The sequence below is a fragment of the Centropristis striata genome, chromosome 3 (assembly GCF_030273125.1).
Source record: "Centropristis striata isolate RG_2023a ecotype Rhode Island chromosome 3, C.striata_1.0, whole genome shotgun sequence".
In the NCBI taxonomy this organism is placed as follows: domain Eukaryota; kingdom Metazoa; phylum Chordata; class Actinopteri; order Perciformes; family Serranidae; genus Centropristis; species Centropristis striata.
In genome coordinates this window covers 8065722-8079795 of record NC_081519.1, presented here as the reverse complement: position 1 = coordinate 8079795, position 14074 = coordinate 8065722, and the positions used below count along the sequence as shown (strand labels likewise).

Sequence of the window (14074 nt, the reverse complement as noted above, 5' to 3'; positions counted from 1 at the left end):
GTTACTTAATGGCTGCTATAATTGTTCCTAATGGGTGTTTCATTTGCACTTGATGGCACAGAACAAATAGACCTCTGAAGAATCTCAGAAACACAGAAACGATTTTTTTTAAAGAAAACCAACCAAAGCATGAAAGGGCAGATGGTTAGAGGAGGTAATAAACCAACAGAGGCAACAACAAAAAAATCTACAAACTTCACTGCAGATAACATCAGGCATTAGAGGAGAGAAAAATTAATAATTGGCTCCTGATGTGCAAAACTATTTTTCAGAATCATTACTTTGCTACATGACTAAAGATCTTATACTTAGAATAAACATACATAGACCACGCCTGTCTGTATGATGCACTACACTGTATTTACAGTACACTGTATTTACAGTACCACATACTGTATGTGGCTGTGTGTATTTATCATGCTTGTCTGAGTGAGTGCAAGTGAGAGAAAGAGAGAGAGACAAAGAGACACGATGTGGCAAAGAAAAGCTTTTCTGGGTCAACACAGAAAGAGAATTGCAGCTGATTTTGCTTCTATTTAAAACTGAATATAAGAGCATACTCTCTGTTGTAGAGGAAAGTCTGAGTTTGTCTGACAATCAACTGTGTATTTGATCAGTCAGGTTGCAAAGTTTTCATCCAGGGATGCAAATGGGACAACAGACGCACTCCCAGGCCTGTCAGTACACAGGAAAGTGAGAGGAGCAAAAATCAGTTTAAAATATGTAGAATCCAGCGTGAACACATGCAGTGTGAGAGAGGATCGAAGGCCATATCTTTGGGGTATTTATATGCTAATGTTGATGGTAATTATGCGAGAATCCTGTGGTGTGCTGACTGAGGAGGAACTAATGTTCAATTGTTGTAATTACATTCAGGAGTGGTGCTCAGGACTGTAAACGCGCCATACGAGACTGGGGAGATCACGTTAGTGGTACATGACTCTGTTTGCCAGGGTGACACCACAGACGAAGTCTCTGAGGAGGATTTGAAAGCAGTACACCTCCTCAGGTAGCTCACCTGAGACCCTGCGGCCACTCGGCACATCGAATGACTGACATGTGCAGGTGTTTCTCATTAAACAGGATCCCGGAAAGGTCCTACGCATTTATCTGAATTTAAATGCGACCCTTAGCATACTGCACTGCGTTACACCAAGAACCAGTGTAGCTGTTAGTCTGGCAGCGCAGAGTGGGTGGATTGTGTGAGTTTCACAATCACTATCCTACTAATCTCCAGGCAGCAATCCCAGGAGTCCCTGTTCTCCCCAGTCTACTGCCAGAGCCTCAGCCTACTCGCTGCTCTCATTTCTCCTGCTCCTTCCTCCACCTACCAGACACCAGTCACAAGCACATCACCTTACCTCTGTCTGGTCTGAGATATAGGCCACAGAGATATAAAGTACAGGCAGGCTGGTCTTAAGTGGGCCAAGTAGGAGAGGAACAGATGTGGGTCACAAGTTGAAGGTGAGGAAATTATCAAAGGTGAATGAGCATAGAGGGCAAAATGGCATACTGTTTATGGTCTGTTACTGTCGAGCTAGTAGGGATGGGAATGGATAAGATTTTGTTGAGCAAAGCAATGCAAAATAACTGCAAAGAGACACAAAGATACTAACAATGACTATGAAAGGGGCAAAACAACCACAAAGAGACACAAAATGACCACAGAGAGACGTGTAACAGCTATAAAGAGACAAAAACAACAACAAAAAGAGGCTAAACAACTATGTGTATGTGTGTATTGCTCTTTTGTAGGAGGGGTTGTGGGTTGTTTTGTTTTTTTGCATGTCTGTGCCGAGGGGCCCATTGTCTCATAATCCGCCCATGCTTATCAATCCAATTCTTAATCGATTCCTTTATTGATTCCATCCTGATGGATTTTCTGTGTGGAAAAGGGGTTTTCAGTGACAAAGAAACAGTTTTATTATCTCAGAGTCTGAACACAGTGTAGATGACATGAGAGAAGATTTAGACAGCATTCATTTTCATTTTGGTTTTAACGGTGGGACTAATGTTATTATAGCAGGATATTTGTCTTCGGTAATGGACGTGCTGCTCAGTTGCAAAGCAGTTGGACTTGTGCATAGAGCATTTCTAGAAGTTAAGCTCATGTTGTACAGTAAGATGTACTAAGATGTTTCAGCGTGTTGCTGGTGTTTTAACCCTTACTTGAAACAATCATTTTACAGACATTACAAGCAGCATTATTGTCATATTTCTTTGTGAAAAGTGTCCATGCTTTGGACCATTTCTAGCTGTCTGCTGTGACTCCTTCTTGTTGCAAGTTTCCCGTAGCTTAGTTGCATTAGTTTGATGTCACTGTCACTACACAACTGTTTGAAAATCATGGCAGCATTGAAAACAGCAGTTGATAGATGTATATCATCATGATGGATCAGATCTACCCACTAGTAGATGCATACATATGATCCTTCTCTACCTTGCTTTCTCTCCTTTAAATTAGTTTCATAATGAACACCGGGGAACTGTCACGTGATATACATCTAAAGCTGCCTGTTTTAAGCCCGTAATTGTTCGGAAATTCATCATCAGCTGGCCACCTCATTCTGTGTGTGTGACATCCATCTCTCAAACCGCCTCAGGCAGCTCCGTCTCCCACGAGAACAGAAGCCGAGAGTCGATGAGTCCCGTGTAAACTGAGCAGCGTGATGTAAATTGAAAGGGTCAGTGATCTGTGGGAAACTTGACTCCCTTGTTGTTACATTAACACATTTGTGCTTCCAGATGCAGCTCTCTGAGGACAGAAAGACAGGCTCAACTGGGACGGTTTGGGACGTCTCACTGTGTGAGTGTGTGAAAGAGCCGAGGCTGAGGATAGCTAGACGAAAAAGTGTTGCATTAACTGGCTGATGGATGATTGATTGTTTAATTAACAAGATTCCCTAAACCCTGCCCTCTCACTTACTGTCGCACCTGTCCAGGTTTAACCTAGCCTACTTTTTCACATGGCACATGTTGCAATGATCATGGTAGCAGCTTAAATTTGAATCTTCTGATTGACTCTGTATAAAATGTCTAATTAAAGAGTTCTCTGAGTTGCGCTACAAGGTTCGAGTTTCCAATAATATTCAAATAGTTTCCAGCGAATATCAATGTTCAATGTGTAAGTGCTGGATGGTGTGCATACTTTATGAAAGGTAAGTGTTTCATGGAGTTGCAGACGTTGTAGTGGTCTGCATAGCCACAATATATGAAACACAATAGTTTCACAATCTAAACATTCCACAACACACCTTATAACCCTTACTCACATTATTCACATCCATCTGTTTGTGTAATGTAAACTGATTCCCTCCTATATCTGTGTCTGTATATATGTCTAAACATGTTGAATGATTAAGTTTCTTTTTCTTAAAATAATTATTTCTGTGTCTCTTTATTCAATTCAATTCAATTCAATTCAACTTTATTTATAGAGCGCATTTCATGCACAAGGCAGACTCAATGTGCTTCACAATGTATACACATAATTACAGTTTTAAAAAAAACAACAACAAAAAACACAGAAAAACAAACACAAATCAATTACAAATTAATTGAAGAATGCAGGTAGACAAGCTATTCCATATTCACCACATATACACTTACTTACTCACACATGCGCACCCACTCCCACAACCACACATGCACACAATTCAACCAAATGCTGTAGAGAAAAGATAGGTTTTTAATCTGTTTTTAAAAATGGCTGTGTCAGGCAGGGTGTTCCACTTTCGCGGGGCATAAATACTAAAAGCTGCTTCTCCTTCTTTGGATCTGGTGTGAGGGATATATCTCAATGTATGTCCATGTATTACCCAATATACACTTTGTATATTAACACTACGCAAGAGCATTACACCTCATTGTACATCCCACTTTCACACACAACCTCATTTGGTCATAATTGAAAAATCTATTCAATCTCCCACTATACGAAGACATACTTCCCACGGGCACTGCACTAGTTTAAATAACTCAATAACTATAATAGAAGCTATGCTGTGTTATATATATTAATTTATTCATTCATTATCCTTAACCGCTTATCCACACTCAGGTCGTGAGGGGCTGGAGCCGATCCCAGCTGACATTGGGCGAGAGGCGAGGCCAGACTATTACAGGTCTGACACAAGACAGACAATCAAGCTCTCATTCACACTTACGGGCAATTTAGAGTCACCAATTAAACCTAAATGCATGTGTTTGGACTGTGGGAGGAAGCTGGAGGACATGGTGAGAACATGCAAACTCCACACAGAAGAGTCACAGGCTGGGGTTGAACCGGCGACCCACTTGCTGTGAGGCAACCTCACCACAGTGTAGCCCTGTGTTTTATATATATTATCTTAATAAGACTTGTAATTAAAAATGGAAAGTTATCCTCTTCTTCTGCCTTTTTACCTCAGTCATGATGACGACAGCATGTCCAAGGCGTTTTTTTTAATCTCATTACGTCTTATGTAATTTACTTCCTCTCGTGGTCTAGCAGGATAGAGCTTTGAGAAAATGAGACGAGGAGGCTGCTCATTAGAGCCTCTTCATCAACCCTCTGCCCAGATCAAAATCAGTATTAGACGGAAATCCCAGGGGCTATCCCATGGAAACCTTGGCTCTGTGGATAATGCCAACAACAGCATTGCCAAATCTCCACGGATTTGCTTTCTAATCTTAGTGTGATCTCTCACTCTCAGAGTCTAATGCCAAAAAGTGATTACAGCAATGCTTTCAATTCTTTCTGTCAAACACACTCTTTAAGAACACAGGATACTTTAGAAAAAGAGTTTTGGTCAATTGTTATATTACACTGCTAACAGATAAATGTATCACTTTTTTGCCTTGGGCACAAATATATTAGGCTACATAATATTAAATTATTTGCAAATGGAAGAAGAATTTTATAAAATGGGGATAATACAGGAGGTCACAGATACAGTCTAGAATAACCATGTTAAAGGTGTATGAATCAAGATATTTAGCTCAAATAGACAAACTAGAGACTCATTAATCATCTTACTTAAAAGACAAAGCTGACAGTAATTTTAAATATGAATGCAGAATCTGTTTATAGATCAAAATTATTGTTGTAGGCAATCAGTCCATATTTTGGTATCAGAAGCCTCCTGGTTTCCGTTTGTAGTCCATTTGTAGTCCAAATAGTATTTTTAGCAGGTTAAATGCAAGTGCATTGACCAAAATAAAATCTCAGAACCCAATGACTATTTTCTGACACTGACAGCTTTTTAGTTGCTGAATAAAGAAACTAAACTAAACTGGCTACTTGTGAAACTAATTCAGTTTATAGAGATTGTCTCTCAACTCCAACTCCATTCTTATGTCTCAAGTAGCTAATCAGACTGTAAAAAATAGCCACTGCATGTAAGAGGAAGTCTTAGCCCGGCCATTTATTACACTGGAACCCCAAAAATATCAGCCCTTACCATCAGAAGCTAAAACATCATCAGACTGATGGCCGATGGGTTCAGAGATTGTGTCTAAGTGAGTTGAGACACAGTTAAGCTCCTGGAGCACTGAAAGAGAATGATAAGCATATAGCATGTGCAGTATATACATTAGACAGAGAGGTTATAATTGGTTTGGGAGTGGCCTGGGGAGGAAGTGAAAATAAAGATGGCTGGAATGATTAAAGAGTTACCATAAAGTGAAAAGTAATTGCACTCAAATGACGTGGAAGCGACCATGGAAAGTGAGGGAGACGAATAAAGAGATTTGCGAATAACGGCAAGAGGCTGATGGAAAGGACATAAGATAATAAACTGTAGACATGTGTTTGAAGGGTCACTGAGATCCAATCCAATCCAATCCACTTTATTTATATAGCACAATTTTAGCAAACACAAGGTTTCCAAAGTGCTGCACAAACAATAAATACATAACACAATACAAAGAGATGTAGTAAACAATAGAACAGTAGGATGCAATAAGATAAAATAAATTAAAAATGGGATAAAAATAAATAAAATGTAAAATGTACTGCCCGCACAAAATAAAATATGCATGTCAGAGATGTCAGATACAGCTTGTGTTATACTTTTAGAAGAAGTCTTAAGTCCGGAAATGTGTCACTTTATTGATCCCTGCTGAATTGTCTTCTCACTTGCACCCTTCAGTGATAACCAAGAGTCGGGTCACAGCAGCGGGACAGGAGATGTCGGTCTCTGTCTCTGCCTGGAGACTGAGCAGCCTCTCTTTGATGCATTAACCAATACAGTGGTTTGTGTACAGGTCACCAGCTGCACTAGCAGCAGAAGAGGCAGATTAGTAGTGGGAAGGATAACAGCTGTGAATTAAAACAGCTCCCTGATTGATTTCTTTCATAAAGAGAAGCACTGTGACAGGCAATAAAGTACTGTTTACTCAACCTAAAGTAAAGTTGGATCCATAGTGTAGAGTGAACTGGAAGTGAGGTGTTAATGGAAGTATCATTTGCAAAAACAATGTTGTGTTTGGAGAGTACAGTAAGGGTCAGGGGATGTGCTTTAATCTGGGGTCAGAATCTCCATGTATGGCAGTGATTAGCCAGGCCAGCGTGCTTGACTGTCAGCCAGTTTACAGCAGGCCTGGATGGATACAGTTAGCGTGTGGAGCATCAGGCACCAGGCTGACATCTGTTTAGCCTTTTTTTAAAGTGACTGTAGCTCTCCACTTGAGCCTGCCTGGGAAACTAGAGCGAGAGCACAGAATTAGACAGACAAAAGTGTGTTTTTTCTAATCATGGTTTTGTCTGGGACAGTTGGTTTGCACCTACTCAAATCTGACCAGACACTTTCTGTCTCCCTTTTTCTGCCTAATGTCTCAGCTCCCGGACCCCGAGGATGGCAGCAGCATTAAACACATCCTTCCATAATTTAGCGTTTTGTTCCACTTGCAAATCATCGTCACTGTCACTCTCACTCTCACTTTATACAACTGGGATGCTCTCTGCCATTCCATACTGGAAATCAGCAGTCTGCTGCATTCGATCCTGGCTCTGAGCCAGCCGCCAACGATCCGCGGGCATTAGTTGTTGTCTGGACAATTACAGCTACTAACCCATATATTATATATAACTCATATTGATATCTTTTTTTAGTCACTGTTTGATTTTTGGCAGCCAATGACTAAACTAAAACAGAGAGGACTGAATTGGATCATTACTGTGTGTCATAGTCTGAGACAATGATAACAATGTATTTGATGTATCTGAACTCTATTGAGCTTGACTTGCTTTGGAGCGAGCCTCAAGTGGCCATTTGAGGAACTGCAGGTTTTGGCACTTCTCGTTGGCTTCACATTTCAGGTTACTGCTTGTGTGTGTGTGTGTGTGTGTGTGTGTGTGTGTGTGTGTGTGGAATTTAGGTCTGTAACTAATAGTTGTTTTTTTATCAATGAATCTGCCAATTTGTTTGAATATTTATTTTATTGCCTATAAACTATCAGAATATTGCAAAAAAAAACATTTAAATGCCCTTTTTGTTGCACAATTTGCTAATCTCAAGGTGACACTTTCAGCTGTAATCACATAAGATTCAGAAAAATAGCAAATCTTCACATTTGAGAAGCTGGAACTGCTGAGAAGCTGCAATGAATCGATTACTTTTCTGTTAATATACTTCCTTATTTGATGAGCCATTTCAGCTCTAGTATGACTAGTTTTCTAAGAATTTGTGGCATGAGTTTCAGGAGCCTGAACCTTTTTCCTTTCTAAATACTAAGCACAAATAAACAAATAATTTTTCTATGTTAGTGGAGTAGAGATTTAGTGTGGGCCTCAGAGAAGAAGCAGGAGGCAGCCTGTCAAATAAACTCTGTGCTTTTTTTAGTTAACTGGTGCTCCTTGTGCATTGATTTCATACAGATCAGAGAGCCGTGCTGCAGTTTACTGAGCTCACCTCTCTGTGACATCACAAATTAAATGAACTGTATTTTCCCCACGGAGGGGTTCAGTATGATCACATGTCTCCTGGCCTCTTGTTTTTTTGTGTCCTGTTTTTGTGAATGCCTTGCTGCATCTGTTATGCAAATTCTGAAAAGCCTCATGTCACCATGGAAACTATCAGCTGAGCTATATGCCACGATGCTGCAGTTTCCCCTTGACGAGGTCTGTGTGCACCCCGTGCTGCTGTCTGCCACTTCATGTGTGCGAGCTTGCATGTGCGTGTAAGTGTGAATGCATATGTGAGAAAGAAGATGTTGTGAAAAAGGCAGAGAGGGCAAGCTTTGTGTCTTCTGTCCTCCTCCATCGTTACACCATGACAATTAATCCCTCTGCCTCGTGCACTGATGCAGCCAGCTCTGTTTTTGATCATCACTGTGCAAATCCCGGTTCAGTCATTCACGCAGATCCATGCAGCTGCCCACTTTTGTTTACATTCGCCATATGTTGTGACAGACAGCTGGGCACGCTTCTCTGTCTCATTACAGTCTCAGTCCACTCTTATTACTGTACGACTGAAAGGGCCTGTGGACCCGACGTCCATCGAAAAAATGTCCCATTCTCACATTTCACTGTAAACACACACACACAATGTGATGTATAGTTAAGTATAGTATGTTCCCATTCCGCCGCCTTGTTAATTTCAGCCTGCATTGAAAGGCTCCATCTCAAAGCCAGTTGTAATGAAGGTTTTATTTTTGTATCTCAGGCCTCTAAGCTCAGAGTGAAAGTTCATCTTTTAAAGGTTAGATCCCTCTAAACTGTTCTCGTTGTAAATGTCAGACAATCCGTCTCTTTCTTTCTTTCTTTCTGTTTCTTTCTTTCTTTCTTTCTTTCTTTCTTTCTTTCTTTCTTTCTTTCTTTCTTTCTTTCTTGGTCAATTTGTAGGAAAGCTAATTGTGTTTTATCACCCTCTTTCAGCCATTGATTATTATCACAAGGTATGCACCAATCCAATTTTTTTAATCCTGATATTGATACTGATATAGAGTACCGATCTGATAAAAGTGTTTAATGAACAAGCTGCATGCCTCACTGTGTGGAAGTGACTGTGACTATTCTTTTATGTGTAAAGAAACATCAGGTTTGACTAAAACATTATCATTACTATTATTATCATTATTATTATTATTATTATTATTATTATTATTATTGTTGTTGTTATTGTTATTGTTATTGTTATAATAATAATAACAATAATAATAATAATAATAATAATATATAGATAAACGAATATCAGAATACATTACAATTGGAAATTAAAATGGAAAATAAATAATGGTAAAAACAAGATGAAAATAGAATACATAGAATGCAGGACATAAGATGTAAATAAAACCCACTAAATGATTATAATGTAAATTAAGTTGAAAAATATTAAAACCAGTGTCCATATTTGTGGCACCAGTGGTGGAGGGTTGAATTTAAAGAAATACATACTGGGGAAATCTGAAAAAATATTGAGATAAAGTTTGCAAACTTGGCACATCTTATTAAACAGCCATTCTGAACATTGATCATCTATATGCACCAGAATATTTTAGTATTTTGTTGAACCTTTCAATGGAAAATTGACAAACCGTTCTTGTCAGACACTTCTTGTCTGTCTTTCTTTGTTGCATGCTTGGTCAGGTTGTCAGAAAACTAATTGTGTTTAATCACTCTATTTCAGCCATTGATTATTATCGCCAATCCAATTTTTGAAATCCAGATAATGACAATGATACTGAGTACCGATCTGATACCAGTGTTAAATGAATAAGCTGTGCGCCTCATTGTGTGGAAGTGACTGTGATTATTATTTTATGTGTAAAGCAACATCAGGCGTAGAATAGCTCCAGATCCAGCTATTTGAGTCAGTATCGACCCAATCTCCAATCCAGTATCAGTATTGGTGCAACCCTAATCATTACACAAATTAGTTTTAACTTTTCATTAAGGTGTTTAAGAAAATAGGTCACTTCTGAAGTTTCTTTCCCTGCCTGTTGCCTTGGGGCACTTTAGTGCCTGTACATCCCAGCTGCATACATTATACACTATATGCTGCACTTCAAACATCTTTTTTCTCTTGGTCTCTTTCTACATTATGTATCTCTGACCTCGCTTTACCACGGAGGATGAGCGGGTGTCTCAGAGTGCCGTGGCCTCCAGAGAACAGTGCAGCTGGACAAATGAGCAGAGCCCTGAGACATTTAGAGTCCTGACACTGATGTAGGAGACACACACACACACACACACACACACACACACACGCACACACAGCTCTGGTCATCAGTGGTCAGGCAGGAAGTTCTTTGGTCTGCCCTTCCTCTCCTACTGAATCATTCAGGAGGAGACTCAGTGCACAGCAGGTGTTTCACTTCTACAGAATGAAAAATGGATGGTTTTGTGTTACACTTTGCATCCGTCTAAAGTGTGTCAAAGGAGTTTTCTTAGATTTGATTGGCCATGTTTCAAGTTTTAAAGTCCTTTTTTAAGGGATTTCTGGGGTTTCTAAAGAAACGTGATCTGTATCCATGTTTTCTTTTCATCACAGATGTTGGAGGGCTGAATCTGGAGTTGCCATGTTGTTACACTGGATATTTATGTGTCAGCTGCTAGCTTAATTCTCCACGGAGCACAAGTGTTTTTAAAACAGGACTGTGGGCCAATTTGTTTCCTCATCACATATTTTTATACGAAGCTGATGGTGTTGAATGGAGCAGCGTGTGTGTGCCATCATCTGTCGCCTAAACAGAAATATCTTCCTATTCACACACAGAGGGACGTGACCGACACATGCATTAAGGGAGAAGAAGTAACATTGAGGGAAACGGTACAGATGGAGATTCTAGCAGACATCTGGCAGTGCAGCACTTTCTATAATTACAACCTGGCGAATTTGTTGTCATGGCTACACCGAGCGCACTGGGACCAGTTAAGATAATTTTCAGTTTTGTTGCATTAGCAGTTTCACAGGTACACACAGACAGGTGAAATGTGACAGACTGGAGTTTCTCTCCTGTGGTGATAGAGTTGTCAGATAAACCTTGAAGGCTGCTGGTGGAGAGTCGATCAACACAACTTTTTTTAAGGGATGTAAGTTCAGCTGTGAAATTAGTTTGAATCATGCTGAAGTAATTGTTTTGGGAGCTTTGCTTTGTTGCTGAGAGTGAAATGAAGGTATTGATGTAGGATTTAGGGGGGTTGACTCACAGGATATAATATTCATAATTATGTTTTCATTAGTTTATAATCACCTGAAACTAAAAACCATTTATTCATTGGCTTAGATTGAGCCTTTTATATCTATACAGGGAGAAGGACCTCTTACACTGAGTCCTCCATGTTTCTACAGTAGCCCAAACCAGACAAACTATACCCTGGATCTAGGGACGGCCTTGTGAATTTTTATGCTACCTGAAGACCACTGTAGGTTCTCTACCTGCTTGGAAAGAGAGGGCTGAGCGGAGGTGTATTCAGTAGACTGCAATCTGCAAATTGACCCATTTCCCGTTTAAAAATCTAGAAAAAATGAAAAGAATGTCAAAGAAAAAAATGTAAAAAGTCCATGTCATGTACAACCATTGTATTTTATATGCAGGTCTTTCCAATGTACATACAAAAAAAATTTAATATGCATGTTTTTAATGAAAAACGAGTGAATTATCCTCATTGAACCATGATCAGTGAGAGGTAAGGAAGATTTTTTTGATTGAAATGGTTAGTATTGGAGTTATAAATGAAATATAAACAATGTTTGTTTGGATTTTTTGGTTTCTTACACATGGGTCAAACTGACCCATGGACATTATTGCTGTTCCTGAGAAACAAACAGGAGGGTTAATCACAACCATTGCAAGTTCTTCACCCGCAGTTTTCACAAATGTGGTGGTCCGGCCTCTTCCACTATGTAGCAGAGATGGTCCAGGATTTTATACTTTTTTTCCCAATTTTTTGAAGGTTCTGGGTGCACTGCAATTTGTCACTTATGCCCTCAAAATACCAAGTGTGAGTCCGCAAATTGAGACAGAGCATAAGTTTTAAGTCTTAGCTGAGCTCCTTTCTGTAATTTCATATTTAATGGGTAAACGAGAGCACTATTGATCTTCTCATCTGACTCTTGGCAACAAAGTAAATAAGCACATTTCCCAAAATGTCAAATAATTCTGGTAAAATACCGTACAGTAGCTCTTTCTGTGATTTCACCGCAGTATCAGGCTGAGCTGATATGATCATAGGATAATGTGCAGCGGCCAGGCCTCTCCTGTTTCAGATGGCGTTGACTGTAAGCAGCACAGGAAACTCTCCACTCAGTGCTGACACCTAATCATGTCACAGGAGCCTCGTGACATCTGCTCTTTATGGTAAACACCGAACAGGGCCGAGCGCCACAGAGGCAGGTCACCGGAGACGGGAAATTTAGTGAACGTTAATTAGCTGTCAGCAGACACCAGATCAGTAAAGGCATCTTATCGGCATCTTTGTCTTGGCACAGGCTCGTATCAAGCTTCAGCTCTGAGATCCAACTCTAGCGTATGATGAGGGTTTGCACTTTGTAGCCATGGAGATGCTAAGCACGTAGCAGAGCATGACGACAGAAAAGAGAATTTGCTTTTCATCAGAATGGTGTTATGATAGACTAGGCTAAGACTGACAAAAGCTTTCACTGGAAGTTATTCAATCATTTGTTTCCATTCATTCATCCTGAAAAAATCACTTTCTCTTTGAGGTCATGAACGTCTTTGTGTGATGTAATCTCTTGACCCGACCTCTGTTTGCATCCTGGTCATAATCTGCATTAAAGCTAGCCGTGTCTTCTCTTTAGGCCGCCTGACTGTCTCAGGATGTCAATGACTTGCTTTAATTGCAATTAAACCTGACTCGTCTGGACTGATTGACATTTTAATTACACCACAGAAACCTGGCAGCTTTCTCTTCTGCTGCTTAGCCTCTTGTGTAATGATCACACCCATAACAAGAGATGAAAAATAAAACAATGATTTTGTTCTGCACTGCCAAATGGTCCATTTTCACAGAGCTGGTGGTGATTCAGCATGATATATTCTGTTCTTTTTTTCTTTCTTTTTTTTGTGCATTTGCCTGCCAACACTGCTGCCAGTTTCAGAGTGAGCAAAGACCATAGCAACGAGAGACAGCTGGAGCTCCAGCCTGCACAAAACAAGTATCAAGAACAAAGACAGATTTTGAGTACTTGTCATTTTCAGCTGGGTGTGATGTGTCTTTGCTGAGTAGGGGAGTGAATGTGCTGTGAGCCATGAGTCTTGCCGGTGTGCTGCATTTCAGGCCCACACAAAAACGCCCACTCTTTATCAGGATTGTACATCTCAGGATCACAGATGCCATACTTATTCCATTAGTAGGGCTCAGCTGTGCGGGCTATGTGTGTGTGATGTTGTTTTTTTCTGCAGCCTAGAGGGGAGTCTCCCCAGCCTAGTGTTCCCACTGCATGCTGATACAGTCAGACAGGCACATGCTGTGAGGAGCACCTTCGACTCAGCAGAGAGTCCACAGAGGGCCGGCACTCAGTTCATTAAAGGTTCAGCTCATTTCAGCTCATCTGAAACATTGCTGATAGCAGCAAAACAAATTTACTCTTTGCTCTCACAAGTACACCGTTCATTACCCATTCACATGGAGTCTTATGTAATTTATTAAAATTTTATATTTTAATATGCAGTATGAAGGATTCTTATAAAACACCACAATTTCATCTAGGCAAAACAAATATACTGCTGCTTATACATTAACAAACAACACAACAAAAAGGCCAGAAACAAAACTGAACTTCACGTCCAAAACAAAATTCCTTCATAAATAGCTGACGAAACATATAAATAAAATAAAATAAATATGATCTTATAACATCTAATACTGTTCCCAAATTAGGAGGGGCACTGTATCTGAACAGCACATGGTGCTGAAATAAAGATGAATGAGGTTATAAGAAAAATAACAAAAGTAAAGAATATAATTTGAGATCATAAGAGATTTATATCAACAACAGTTCTTTCATTCACACGTACATTAAGAAGTTTCAAGAAATGTCAGCCAAATAAGTATTCACATAAGTTGCTGTAGCTCAAATACAAAAATGTTTTCTAAATGAATAAATAATCATAATAAACTTTATTTCTG

At 39.7% G+C, this 14074-nt stretch overlaps 1 protein-coding gene across 2 annotated transcripts in view; it reads left to right on the top strand.

Moving 5' to 3' along the window:
* LOC131969120 (potassium voltage-gated channel subfamily B member 1-like) overlaps positions 1–14074 on the top strand; it is a 45073-nt gene that overhangs the window by 17479 nt on the left and 13520 nt on the right. The gene's annotated exons all lie outside the window — the stretch shown is intronic.